This window comes from Myotis yumanensis, unplaced genomic scaffold (genome assembly GCF_028538775.1).
Source record: "Myotis yumanensis isolate MYYU_CA2020_CCGP unplaced genomic scaffold, mMyoYum1.0.hap1 SCAF_4, whole genome shotgun sequence".
NCBI lineage: Eukaryota > Metazoa > Chordata > Mammalia > Chiroptera > Vespertilionidae > Myotis > Myotis yumanensis.
This window is the reverse complement of record NW_027223755.1, coordinates 112,099,305-112,111,694: the sequence shown is the minus strand read 5'-3', so window position 1 is coordinate 112,111,694 and position 12,390 is coordinate 112,099,305. Positions and strand designations below refer to the sequence as shown.

The 12,390-nt window shown below is 53.7% G+C and overlaps 1 protein-coding gene across 1 annotated transcript in view; it reads left to right on the top strand.

Annotated features, from left to right (window-relative positions):
- The first annotated feature begins 1,990 nt into the window (after positions 1 to 1,990).
- LOC139009571 (phospholipid-transporting ATPase ABCA3-like) overlaps positions 1,991 to 12,390 on the top strand; it is a 51,359-nt gene continuing 40,959 nt past the window's right edge. The window contains exon 1 of the mRNA XM_070413829.1: positions 1,991 to 2,002. The gene's annotated coding sequence lies outside the window, so the exon portion shown is untranslated. The remainder of the gene's footprint in view (positions 2,003 to 12,390) is intronic.

Below are 12,390 nucleotides of genomic sequence, written 5' to 3'. Positions count from 1 at the left end.
CTCACCTCCCCTCTGTGCCTTTTCCCCACATGAACTTCGCAGCGGCTGGGAGTGGAGGAGAGGCTCATTTGGGTTGGGGCCGGAGGGGAGGACAGCGATGGTGATTGCACTTTTCTGTCGTTGAAGGTGTTTGGTGTTTTGGAGGAAGCGAAAGAGCAATTCAATTTAGAAGATTATTCTGTCAGTCAGATAACGCTGGAACAAGTCTTCCTGACCTTTGCCAACCTAGAGAACAATGGACTTGACGGCAACAAGGAGGTGCCCTGAGATTCAGTTCCAACCCGAGGCCTGTCTTCTTAGCCTCTCTCTGCTACACCTGGATACTAGGGGGCATTCCTGTGCGCGTGTAGATGTTGGTGTAAATATGCTTATGGAATAAAGAGTCCCCCAAAGGACCATATGTCCCTTCTTTGCAGACTTACATGGGTGGCCTGTGAAGCCAGCATGTGCAGATCTAAAGACATGTGGTGAAATTCATGCTCTCTCTCCTAGAAATATGTAAGACCAGCGTTCATCAAGGTGGGAACAACCTATTTCTGAGAATTCTGAGTGTTTGAACAGAAACATCCAGAAATGATAGCGCTGTTAGATGGGACAGCTGGAAGATCAGGAGATTTACTTTTAAGTTGAGTTATGGGTAAGAGAAGCATTATGCCTGGAACAAAGCATATTTCCCATGCATACACACATGCATACATACACACACATACTCACCAATGTTACACCCCAAAATAATCTAATTAAAATAAATAGCAAAGTTTAAGGGGTAAATTGGGTTATTTCCAAAACTCAAACCAAGATTTTATATTTGTAAGATGATGTTTGCACGAAGACCACGCAGAGTCCAAGAACATAAAGCAAAAACAGTCTTTGAAAATAGGATGTTTCCTTCCTACCCTTGCCTACCTCTGATTAAGAAGAAAAGATGGAGAAATGAGGTGGAGAGAGAGGTAGATAGAGAGCTCTTCTGATTCTTGTTTGGACAGCTGGAGTCCCCCATGAACAACGGAAGTCTAATCATTTCTCCAAAATATGGGCAGGTGAGCAGCCAGTGGGATGAGCCTTGTTGAATTGCAAGATGGAAAGAGTCCATGAAGCTGCTCTATTTTGGGATGGTTTGTTCAAGGTTTTCATTGTCTCAGTCTTACAGTACAAGATGACATCCACAAGGTATTCTCTGTTCTATTGTTTTTAGCTAAATATAACCTCCTGTGAGTCCCATTCCCACACTACCACTGGTCTCCCAAAAGCGATTTCTGTAATTGTAAAATGTGTTTCCCGGGCTAGCCGCGATTCACAGGGGGAGAGAAGCTACTTAGTAGCTCTTGCATCTAGTCTCCCAGTTGGCTTCCTCCCTGACCCTTTAAGACATTCCCTTCCTCTGGGAGCCCCTCCCACTGTCCCTCCCTGCCCCCAGCTCACCTCTGCGTCTTCCAGCAAGAAACAAAAGATATTGTGCACCAGGTCCTCTGCGGAGCACGGCCACAGGGTTAGCTGTCAGGAGGCACCTAAAGAGCATGCCCTGAGCCTAAGGCTAAGGGACATTACCCAGGGAAGAAACAAATCTGAAGAGAAGGTGGGGATGTGGGCTGGCCCTGGGCCAGGCCTGTTTCACACCTGCCAGCAGCAGGAAATGCCCTCAGGGTCAGCGTGCTGGGCCACTGGGAGCTGTGGCCTGGGGGGCACACAGGATACACCGTTCGGGGGTGGCTGGCAGGCTGGTGGCAGTAGGGGCACCTGCGTGAACCCCGGAAGCCACACTTAATGGGGTGGGGACGGGGCGTGGGGTGGGGGAGGTGAGTGAGGCGAGTGTCCTCAGGCTGCACAAGAGGATCCCAGAACAAACGCCTGAAGCAGCAGTGGAGGCCCTTGTCCAGCCGCGTCCTCCAGCGCCCTCTCTGACAGCCTGACCTGTGGCTCCCAGAGCCCAGCTCCTGGCACCGCGAGGCAGTCACAGGACACCCGACAGCAGGGTCAGCATTCGGAACCTGTGACCCAGCCGGTAGGTGCACCGGAGGTGGAGGTGCCGTTGGGGCGGGGTCGGTCCAGAGGAGCGTCTGCGGACTCGGGGAGCAGGAGGAGGGTTTGCAGGTGGGTCAGCCGAGTGGCCGGCGGCGGCCGGGGCAGCGAGCACAAGGGCACAGGCACAAGGCCTGGGGGAGGGGGGGTGGGAAGGGACACGTGGTGGGAGGGGGCGTGTCCTGGGCGGAGCGGGCGGAGGGGGCGTGTCCGGGAGGGGCGGGCGGAGGGGCGTGTCCGGGAGGGGCGGGCGGAGGGGCGGAGTGGAGGGGCGTGTCCGGGAGGGACGGAGCGGAGAGGCGTGTCCGGGGCGGGGCGTGGCGGGCGGAGGGGCGGGGCGGAGGGGCGTGTCTGGGAGGGGCGGGCGGAGGGGCGTGTCTGGGAGGGGCGGGCGGAGGGGCGTGTCCGGGAGGGGCGGAGTGGAGGGGCGTGTCCGGGAGGGACGGGCGGAGGGGCGTGTCCGGGAGGGCCGTGTCCGGGAGGGGCGTGTCCGGGAGGGAAGGAGCGGAGGGGCGTGTCTGGGAGGGGCGGGCGGAGGGGCGTGTCCGGGAGGGCCGTGTCCGGGAGGGGCGTGTCCGGGGCGGGGCGTGGCGGGCGGAGGGGCGGAGTGGAGGGGCGTGTCCGGGAGGGACGGAGCGGAGAGGCGTGTCCGGGGCGGGGCGTGGCGGGCGGAGGGGCGGGGCGGAGGGGCGTGTCTGGGAGGGGCGGGCGGAGGGGCGTGTCTGGGAGGGGCGGGCGGAGGGGCGTGTCCGGGAGGGGCGGAGTGGAGGGGCGTGTCCGGGAGGGACGGGCGGAGGGGCGTGTCCGGGAGGGCCGTGTCCGGGAGGGGCGTGTCCGGGAGGGAAGGAGCGGAGGGGCGTGTCTGGGAGGGGCGGGCGGAGGGGCGTGTCCGGGAGGGCCGTGTCCGGGAGGGGCGTGTCCGGGAGGGGCGTGTCCGGGGCGGGGCGTGGCGGGCGGAGGGGCGGGCGGAGGGGCGTGTCCGGGAGGGGCGGAGTGGAGGGGCGTGTCCGGGAGGGACGGGCGGAGGGGCGTGTCCGGGAGGGCCGTGTCCGGGAGGGGCGTGTCCGGGAGGGAAGGAGCGGAGGGGCGTGTCTGGGAGGGGCGGGCAGAGGGGCGTGTCCGGGAGGGCCGTGTCCGGGAGGGGCGTGTCCGGGAGGGGCGTGTCCGGGGCGGGGCGTGGCGGGCGGAGGGGCGGAGTGGAGGGGCGTGTCCGGGAGGGACGGAGCGGAGAGGCGTGTCCGGGGCGGGGCGTGGCGGGCGGAGGGGCGGGGCGGAGGGGCGTGTCTGGGAGGGGCGGGAGGAGGGGCGTGTCCGGGAGGGGCGTGTCCGGGAGGGGCGTGTCCGGGAGGGGTGAAGCGGAGGCGATGCGCCTGGGCTGGAGGGCGTCCCCGAAGCTCCCGCGAGAAGCCGGGCGCCGGGGACGCGGTGCGGTTGGGCAGGGCGTTGGGAAGAGGCTCGCGCGCGGCGGCGGCGGCGGCGGCGGCGGCGGCGGCGGCGTTGCGGTTGCGATTGCGAGGCCTGCGGGGTGAGTGTCCAGACCTCCCGCCCTTCGGTTACTCCCACCCCCGAGTCCTCTGTCTGGGCAGCGGTCCTGAGACTCCTCTGGGAGCCTTCCCTCCCGCAGGGTGCTGCCGCGGGCGCGGAGAGGTCTTGGCTGGCGCGGTCTTCGGAGGCAGCAGTTTGGGTAGGTCTGAGTGACCGCCCTTGTAGCTGGGGCTGTGTGGCCAGTGCCGGCGGGGCGACTGGGAACGGGAGCTTCCCTCCTCGCCGGCCCGGAGGCTGGGAGTCCGGCCCCGCCTCCGCGGGCGCGGTGTCTGCTGAGGGCTGTGAGGGTTCAGGGAGGATGCTGGCGTCCCCGCATGGAGGAGGGAGAGGGGGCTCTCTGGTCTGTTCTCTGAGGGCGCTAATCCCTTCGTGGGGGCTCCACCCTTATGACTCATCCTCCCCAAAGACCCCACATCATGTAAGTGGGGGGCGGGCACAAACATTCCGTTTATATCAATGGGCGAAGGCAGGTTGCTTATGTTCACCAGGCCTCCGTTTCCCCATCTGTAAGAAAAGGGACACCCGTACCGGTCTCAGAGGGTGACCGCCAATATGAACTGGCCTGGACGTAGCCAGTGCTCACCAAACGGCTGAAAGCGAGGTGGGAGTTTAGTTCCCTGTGAGAGCAAAACATGCGCCAAAGTGCAGCGTGCAATGGGCTGCGGGAGCAGGGCAGGGGCCCGAGCCCAGCGGCGCGGCCCTGCGCGGGCCGGGAGGGCGGAGGGCGTGTGCGGGCAGCGGAAGGGAGGCTTGCAGGGAGGTCTGCCTTAGAGACGTTATTCGCCTGTTTTCTCTGCGATCAGCCGGCTGTGCTTGCTGAGGGATGCTGGCTCCCACTGCCCACAGAAACTGGGTGTAGGAGAGCTATTTTCCTGGAGGACTGCATTTCAAAGGAGTACTCTCAGGTCCTTGTGAAAGACATCTTTGGGTTGTAAAATGGGAAACAGGGTTTAAAAGAAAAAGTGTGTTCTTTTCATTGATTTTAGAGAGAGAGGAAGGGAAAGGGAGAGAGAGGAACATCAGTCAGTTGCCTCTGAAACGCACCCGACCTTGGACCAAATCTGAAACCTGGGTAAGTCCCCTGTCCAGGAATCGAACAGGTGACCTTTTCGGTTCAGGAGACGATGGTCAACGAACTGAGCCACACTGGCCAGGGCAGGGAAGAGGGCATTTAAAAAGAGTTACATATTACCAGGGTTTTGGCTGGTGACGCCGGTTATGAAGGAATCCACACCTGAGGGAAGAGAGAGATATAGGGAGTTTATTTTACTTTCCATGAAGGGAAAGGGCTAGGCATTGCTCATTGTGCCGGCCAGCAAAGGATTAAAGAAAATAAGCTGGGTCTAGGTGGCTCTCCTGTGCCTGGCTGAGGCCACAGAGAGATCCAGAGGCACGCTGAGCCTTTATTTTATAGCCAGAGGTAAACAAGGTAGTGGTCACCATAGTTGCAATGTTCTTGTGAGTTTTACTTATTTTGGTAGCACTTGCTGCATCTCCCTCAGGCCATTAGCTACCCAGATAAGATCTAGGGAGCGTCATAAGGTCAAGCCTAATTATGCTAAGAGGACTGTGCCCTCTAAGCTGGGACTTGTTTGTGGCTCTGCCAACAGGTCAGTCCAAGGCTTAACCCCATAGCAGGGCCCTACAGCTCATCACAAGGACAGGAAAGCCAAGGGCAGTCTCCCCTTTTACGCCCTAGCTCTTGCTACACAACAAGGGAGGGAGTAGGATGTTTGGGCTAAAATTGAGCAGACATCAGGGGCTGCAGTTTGTTCCTTCTCCAGGAGACAATCCAGGCGGATGTCCTTGTGCTAGAAAGAAGGTGAGCCCCAAACCAGAGGTCCTGGCAGGACACAAAGGACACTGGGAGCCGGAGAGCAAGGCAGCTCCTCCTGCAGGAGGTGCAGGGGGCGGTCCACACCTGACTCACATCATCTGTCCCTCACGCTAGATTGGTCAGAGCCTAGGCTCCTCCCAGTCTTGCGCAATTGGCTACTTTAAAGGAAAAAGGGAGGGGTTGACCTTTGCCGTTTCAGGGGAGCTGCAGTTATGGAGCCAAAATGGCAGCTGCCTACACCCCCTTCTTTGACAGAAAAGATTACTTGTTTATTCTCACAATTCCCCCCCTATTTATTCTTTCCTTCAAACTCGGTTTGCATTTGTTGCCTTTCACGCTCTGCAGTGTCTAGGAGGAGACTGTTTTGCTGTCAGGTCAATGTGGTTTCCATTACCCTTTGGACAAGACCCCTCATACATGTGTTCACATAAAAATGTTCCAACCTGTAAAGAATATTGGTGAGTTTATTTGAGCCAAATTGTCCACAGTTGCCGGGAAACAGAATCTCAAGGGGTTGGGACAGTGCTCTGGAGGGTGGCGGCTTTTCACTTTGTTCTACAAACCAATCCGAGGAGGAGACGAAGGTGGGTTATACGAAACCCATTGGTGATAGAGGAGGAGGTGGGAGAGAGCAAAGCGGAGAGACCCCTGGGATTGGATAAAAAGTAAAATGATAGGCACATCCTTAGTGGGTGCAGGATAGTCAACAGTCAACAATTAACACAATAACAGTAACGATGAAGGAATCTGTGGTCTCTGTCCTGGCGCCCAGGGCATGTGGTATGTAAACGTTTATGTATGTTTGTCCCCCCATGTCCTGTGTCCGGCATGGTTCAGGGTTCAGGATCTGGAAGAGGGGCCGCACGCAAATGAAAGAGACAAGACAAGAGATAATTTGGAAATATTGGGGGGCCAGTCGGGCAAGTCCAACTCAAGGGGAAGGATTTCCACTGGTGCTCAGGCCTCACCAGCCTTTTATTGGTTTGGGATACACCCCTAACCCTTAGGCAGGCAATTTCCAGTAACAGGCAGACTAGCCCATCAGCAAGGATTTACATAATAATAAATGGGGAAGTTGCTTCAGCTACCATTGTCTGGACTAAGGGTGCACAGCCCTGACCTTTGTCAGGACTTCAAGGGTCACCAGCCTTCCGGGTTCCTTGTCCACACCTCTCTGCTAGTGAAGACAATAGGTGGCTTCCCACATGTGGTTGTGCCCTGAGGGGTCTGGGGAAGGGAGGTTACAAGTTCCTCTGACATTTCAATGATATGTTATCTTAGATGCAAAAGGACCATAGGCCCAGTTAAGGTAAAGAGTGACCTTTTCAGGGAAGAGTCCGGCCTTACCCACCATAACTGTTTTTAGTTCAAGTTTAATTGCAGGCCATCCTTGTGGTCACTTTAGGTCTGAGTTTGCAAGACCGCCACGCAGGCCTCCCCTGAGCTGTCAGGTTCGCATGCGGCCCCTTTTGTCCACACCAATGTAGGAACAAGAGAAAAAAGTTCTCCATCTTATGCATCAGGTGATTATTTATTCACCCCCATCTGAAGAAACAAGTAGAAATGACACAGAAGCATTTTACAGAATTCAAACATCATGCACTCATTGGAGAATATTGTAAGTCTCCCATTTCCCTCCTGAGAGAGAAAGGCTGTCAAGAAACTGTGTATATCCTCCCATTTGTCTTCTCCTTACATGCTCACATATATATTTATATTTTTACAATCACATAAACTGTTTTGCAACTTTCCCCTTTTACAATATATCATCCTCCCATGAAAGTGCAGTATTTGTCCTCTTCTTTGAACCATGAAGAAGATTTCGTTGAATTCCTACGTTTTCTTTATCCATTCATCTCCTGATGGACACGTGATTTCGGTAAACATCCTGTCTCCACTTTCATAGTGTTAAGTGTCTCTGGGGGGCAGAATCTCCCAGCTGAAAACCATGTGGGCAGAACCTTCCCAGGCTCTCCCAGCTGTGTACTCTGATGAGGTATCTCATTTTGTTTTAATTTGCATTTCTCTGATGCCATATAATGTTGAGTTTTTTCAGTGTTTTTTAAAGATTTTACATTTCAGAGCAGTTTAAGTTCACAGCAAAGTTGAGGGGAAGGTATAGAAATTTTTCACATACCTCTTCCTCTTTTTTTTTTTTAATATATTTTTTATTGATTTTTTACAGAGAGGAAGGGAGAGAGATAGAGAGTCAGAAACATCGATGAGAGAGAAACATCCACCAGCTGCTTCCTGCACATCTCCCACTGGGGATGTGCCCGCAACCCAGGTACATGCCCTTGACCGGAATCGAACCTGGGACCCCTCAGTCCGCAGGCCGACGCTCCATCCACTGAGCCAAACCGGTTTGGGCAGACCTCTTCCTCTTGCATATGCCCAGCCTCCCTCACACCACTCCCTCACCACAGTGGTATGTCCTTCACAGTTGAAAGTGATCAAAATCACCCAGACCATAGTTGACATTAGGTCACCCTTGGTGGTGTACATTCGGTGGGTTTTGGCAAGTGTATAATGACATATGTCCATCATTACAGTGTCATACAGAGTAGGTTCACTGCTCTGAGTCTCTGAGTGCCACCTATTTATTCCTCTTCCCACCCCCAAACCCTGGCAACCACTGATATAGTTACTATTTCCATAGCTTTGCCTTTTTCAAAATGTCAGATACAGTGGGGCCTTGACTTACGAGTGTCCCGACTAACGAGTTTTTTGAGATACGAGCTGTCTCTCGGCCGATTTTTTGCTTTGAGTTGCAAGCTAAAATTCGGGTTACAAGCCAGCTTCAGATACCCCACCGCTAGTTGGCGCAGCGAACGTCACAGTGAATGCCACAACATCAGCCCAGCATCACGTTTCTCACTCGTTCACAATTGATTTGACATACGAGTAATTTGAGTTATGAGCTCCATCACGGAACGAATTAAACTCATAAGTCAAGGCCCCACTGTAGTTAGAATCACAGTGTGTAGCCTTTTGATTGGCTTCTGTCACTTAGTCGGATGCAATTAAGGTTCCTCAGTTGTCTTCATATGGTTTGATAGCTCACTTTTTCAATTCTTTATTAAAAGTATTACATATGTCCCCTTTTTGCCCCCATTGACCCCTGCCAGCCCACCATCATCCCAGACCTTTACCACCCTACTGTCTGTGTCTATGAGTTATGCATATATGCATACAAGGTCGTTGATTGATTAACTCCCAGCCACCTACCTCCTCCACCTTTCCTACTAGATTACGCGCACTCTTCCATGCTTCCATATCTCTGGATCCACTCCGTTCATCAGTTTCTTCTCACATATGAGTGAGATCATGTGATACTTGTCTTTCTCTGACTGACTTATTTCACTTAGCATAATACTCTCCAGGTCCCTCCATGCTGTCTCAAAGTGTAAGAGATCCTTCTTTTTTACTGCTGCATAGTATTCCATGGTATAAATGTGCCACAGCTTTTTTATCCACTCATCTACTGATGGGCACTTGGGCTGTTTCTAGCTCTTAGCTATTGTAAATTGTGCTACTATGTGCCAGAAGCCGGTCCATCCTTGCTGCTTGACACAGTCGCTGCAGGGAAGAAACATCTGCACAGCGTATGTTTCAAGGGACCTGGCGTATATGTCATACTGTTCTTAATATGTTTGCTCACCTTCTTGGCGCTATGTGTTTTAACCAAGGTCACCTCTCCGAGAAAGGTTGTTTCCCCAGGTAGGAATTTTTCCCTGAAGTTAGGGAGGGAATAAAACCCGTTAACTAAATGTCAGGCGGGTGGTTAATCACTTTAACTACGAACAATCACCCTTAAGCTACATAATCTTTACTCCCTAGAATGGAGATAAGAAAAGCCCTAACCTTTGGAATAGAACTTGACAGGATTAAAATCAACTGGTATAAATACAGATGTAACAAGACAATAAAAGACAGAACCTGGCTAGAACTTGGCTAGAGAACCTGGCTGAAGAACCTAGACACAGAACCTGGCAAGAGAACCTAGACAGAACTTGGCTGGAGAACATGGCTAGAGAACCTGGACAGATCCTGGCTAGAGATCCTGGATAGAACCAGGTGAGAAAACCCGACTATGCTGATCAACTGAATGCTGCCTCCGTGTCCTTCCTTCGCCGACTCCGTCCATGTTATGGGTTGGCTCAACGAGATAGACCACCGACTTAGAATTTAAATTTGAAAGCCTTTTTATTAAGCTGGCCAGCTGACCACAGCCCGTACCTTCCCCCTCTGGGAAGCCTCGCGGCATGTGGCCAAGAGCAAGTGTGCACTATGATTTTTATAGCAAAACAGTGTTACCTTAGAAGCGCACAGAAAGTTCATGAGCACAAAAGGGGGGATAAACAGAGTCACACCTGACTGCTCTAAGACAATCTAGCAATTTTTCTTTCATGGTTCCTAACCCTGCAACCCCCCTCCATACGTCAGTCCCTCCTCCCAGCACATTCTGTAACATTCTGTAACCCTTCCATGGCGCAGTCCCTCACCCTAGCACATTCCCTACTGGTCTTATGCCCGAATCAAATCTTTGATTCAGTATCCTCCTCTACGATATGAAATTGAGGAGGCATTTGGCAATTTAGGGGTCAAGCCACCAGGGAAGAGTCTGGCATTTGATGGTGAAGAATTGGCCAGGGTCTCGGCCACTGACATAGAGTCTTAATTCCCATGTCTTTCTCCTTCCCATTGGTCAGTTCACCAGGCGAGAGGCATGAGGAGGACGGAGTTACAATTTCTAGTGCCTCTTTCCTGCGACTTTGATGGTGGTTGGAGTGCTCAGCACCACCTGGTAGGGTCCATCCCATCTAGGTTCTAGGCTGCCAGGGTTGTGACGTTTCACCCAGACGAGGTCACCCGGAGAGAAGGCAGGCTGTGTTGGACTGGTTCTCGGTGCGTCCTCCTCCCGTACGGCTCTCACCACCCGTTGTGCTGACGTGGCGCTGCTCTGCAAAGCCTGTAAGGACTTAAGCAAATTTCGGGTAGACAGCCGGGCAATTTCTTCCTCCCTTAGGCGGGGAAGAAGAGGTGGCGGCCTACCAAACATAATTTCAAAAGGGGTGAGTCCTTTTATATACGGGGTGCACCTAGCTCTGAGGAGGGCAAAAGGAAGGAGACTTACCCAGTTTTCACCAGTCTCTAATTTTAACTTAGTTAATGTTTCCTTTAAGATCCAATTTATCCTCTCTACCTGTCCAGAACTCTGTGGTCTACAGACAGACACAATGCAATTTTCAAGTAACTCTTAGGGCCTTAACTATGGATTGTAACTTTGGCGATAAACGCCAGGCCATCGTCGGACCCCATGTATAGTGGCAGGCTAAACCGGGGGACAATTTCAGTGAGGAGTTTTCTAACTACTACCTGTGCTGTCTCTGCCTTGGTTAGGTATGCCTCAGGCCAGCCAGAGAAGGTATCAATGAAAACCAGCAGGTATTTATACCCTCCTTGTCCTCCTGGTATCTCAGTAAAGTCCACTTCCCAGTGTTCTCCGCGGTTCTGACCTCGGAATCGCTGTCCCGGTGTGGCCACAACAGGGGGCCCTTGATTCACCCGGGCACACACTTGGCACCTTCTAGCCAACTCTTGAGATATTTTCTGGAGCCCTGGGATGTAAAATTCTCTTCCCAGTAGTTCTGATAGCTTCATTCCCCCAGGTGGGTGCTCTGGTGGGTCTGGGAAGCGATGGTCCGCCCCAGGGCTTCTGGCATTATAGGCCTCCCATCTGGCAGAATTTGCCATCCAGCCTCTCCTTCCTGGGCCCTTAGTTTCTCAGCTAGCCTCTGCTCCTCTGGCAGGTGAGTAGGCTTCTCTGGGAGCCTTCGTGCTGGCAGGGCTACGAGAACTTCTAGGGGCCCTACTGGTCTTTTAGCCAATTCCTTGGCACCTATATGGCTGCCAGGTGGTTAAGTATCTCAGGAGCTTTTTCCTTTCCTCCTGAGGTCAGGAGACTTTTTTAAGATGGCTCCCGTGTCCTCCTGTAAGGGCAGTGTGAGGAGATATATCCCTGTAGTCCCTGGGTAGGTCTGGCAGGGCCAGTGCCGGGGCGCTTACCAGGGCTTCTTAGATCTCCCCTGGCTCCTCCTCATGTGCCCCCCGCTACTGGGTACCTTCCTCTACGAAGCTGCTCCCGTCGTCCGTCCGTGTAGAGGGACTCATCCGGATTCTGCAGGGCTGGTCCACAAGGTCCTCACGGAGGGAAGTGAGGGTAGTCAGTGTCTCCTCACAGTCAGGCAAAGGGGCCTCTGCCTCCTTGTCCAGGAGGAGTGTGGCAGGGTTCAAGGCAGCTGTTTTCAGGAAGCTGAAATGTTTACTCTTTTTCCCTTTCCCTACCAGAGGGCCTGAGTGAGTGCTATGAGTTCCACAAGGAAGTCCACCTTTTGGCCCCCCGCTGTCAGGGTTATTCTGGGCTCCTGGGGGCCAGCTGAGCCCCAACAACCCCAATCCACCTCCTCCACCAGCATGGGAGGGAGTCGGTTCCCCCGCACATTCAGGGCCCTCCCTTTTCCAATGTCCTTCCTTTCTGCAAAATGCACATTGATTTTTCCCAAGCCTGGGTTGGACTCCTTTACTTCCTCGAGGCTTTTCTTTGCCCTTGTTGTCTCTCTGGCCCCTTGGGCCTTTTTCCTCATTTAGGGCCAGGAGGACCTTGGCCATCCGGGTGTTTAAATCTGCCGTCGGGTCCTCCCGATTATTGAAAACCTTCTGGGCCACCTCAACCAACTCAGAGATTGATTTCCCCTCAAAGCCTTCTAACTTCTGTCATTTTTTCCTAATATTTGGGGCCGACTGGGAAACAAATGCAACATTGACAGCCCTCCGACTTTCCAGGGCATTAGGGTTAGGCCCCTGGACTGTCTCTGTCACCTTAGAGAGGTTTGTGGGTCTCCAAGCAGCAGCTCGGATGGCCCCCAATAGAGTCTGGCGATACCGATCGAGAGCCTCCTTTCCCCTGTCACTATAGGGGTTCCAGT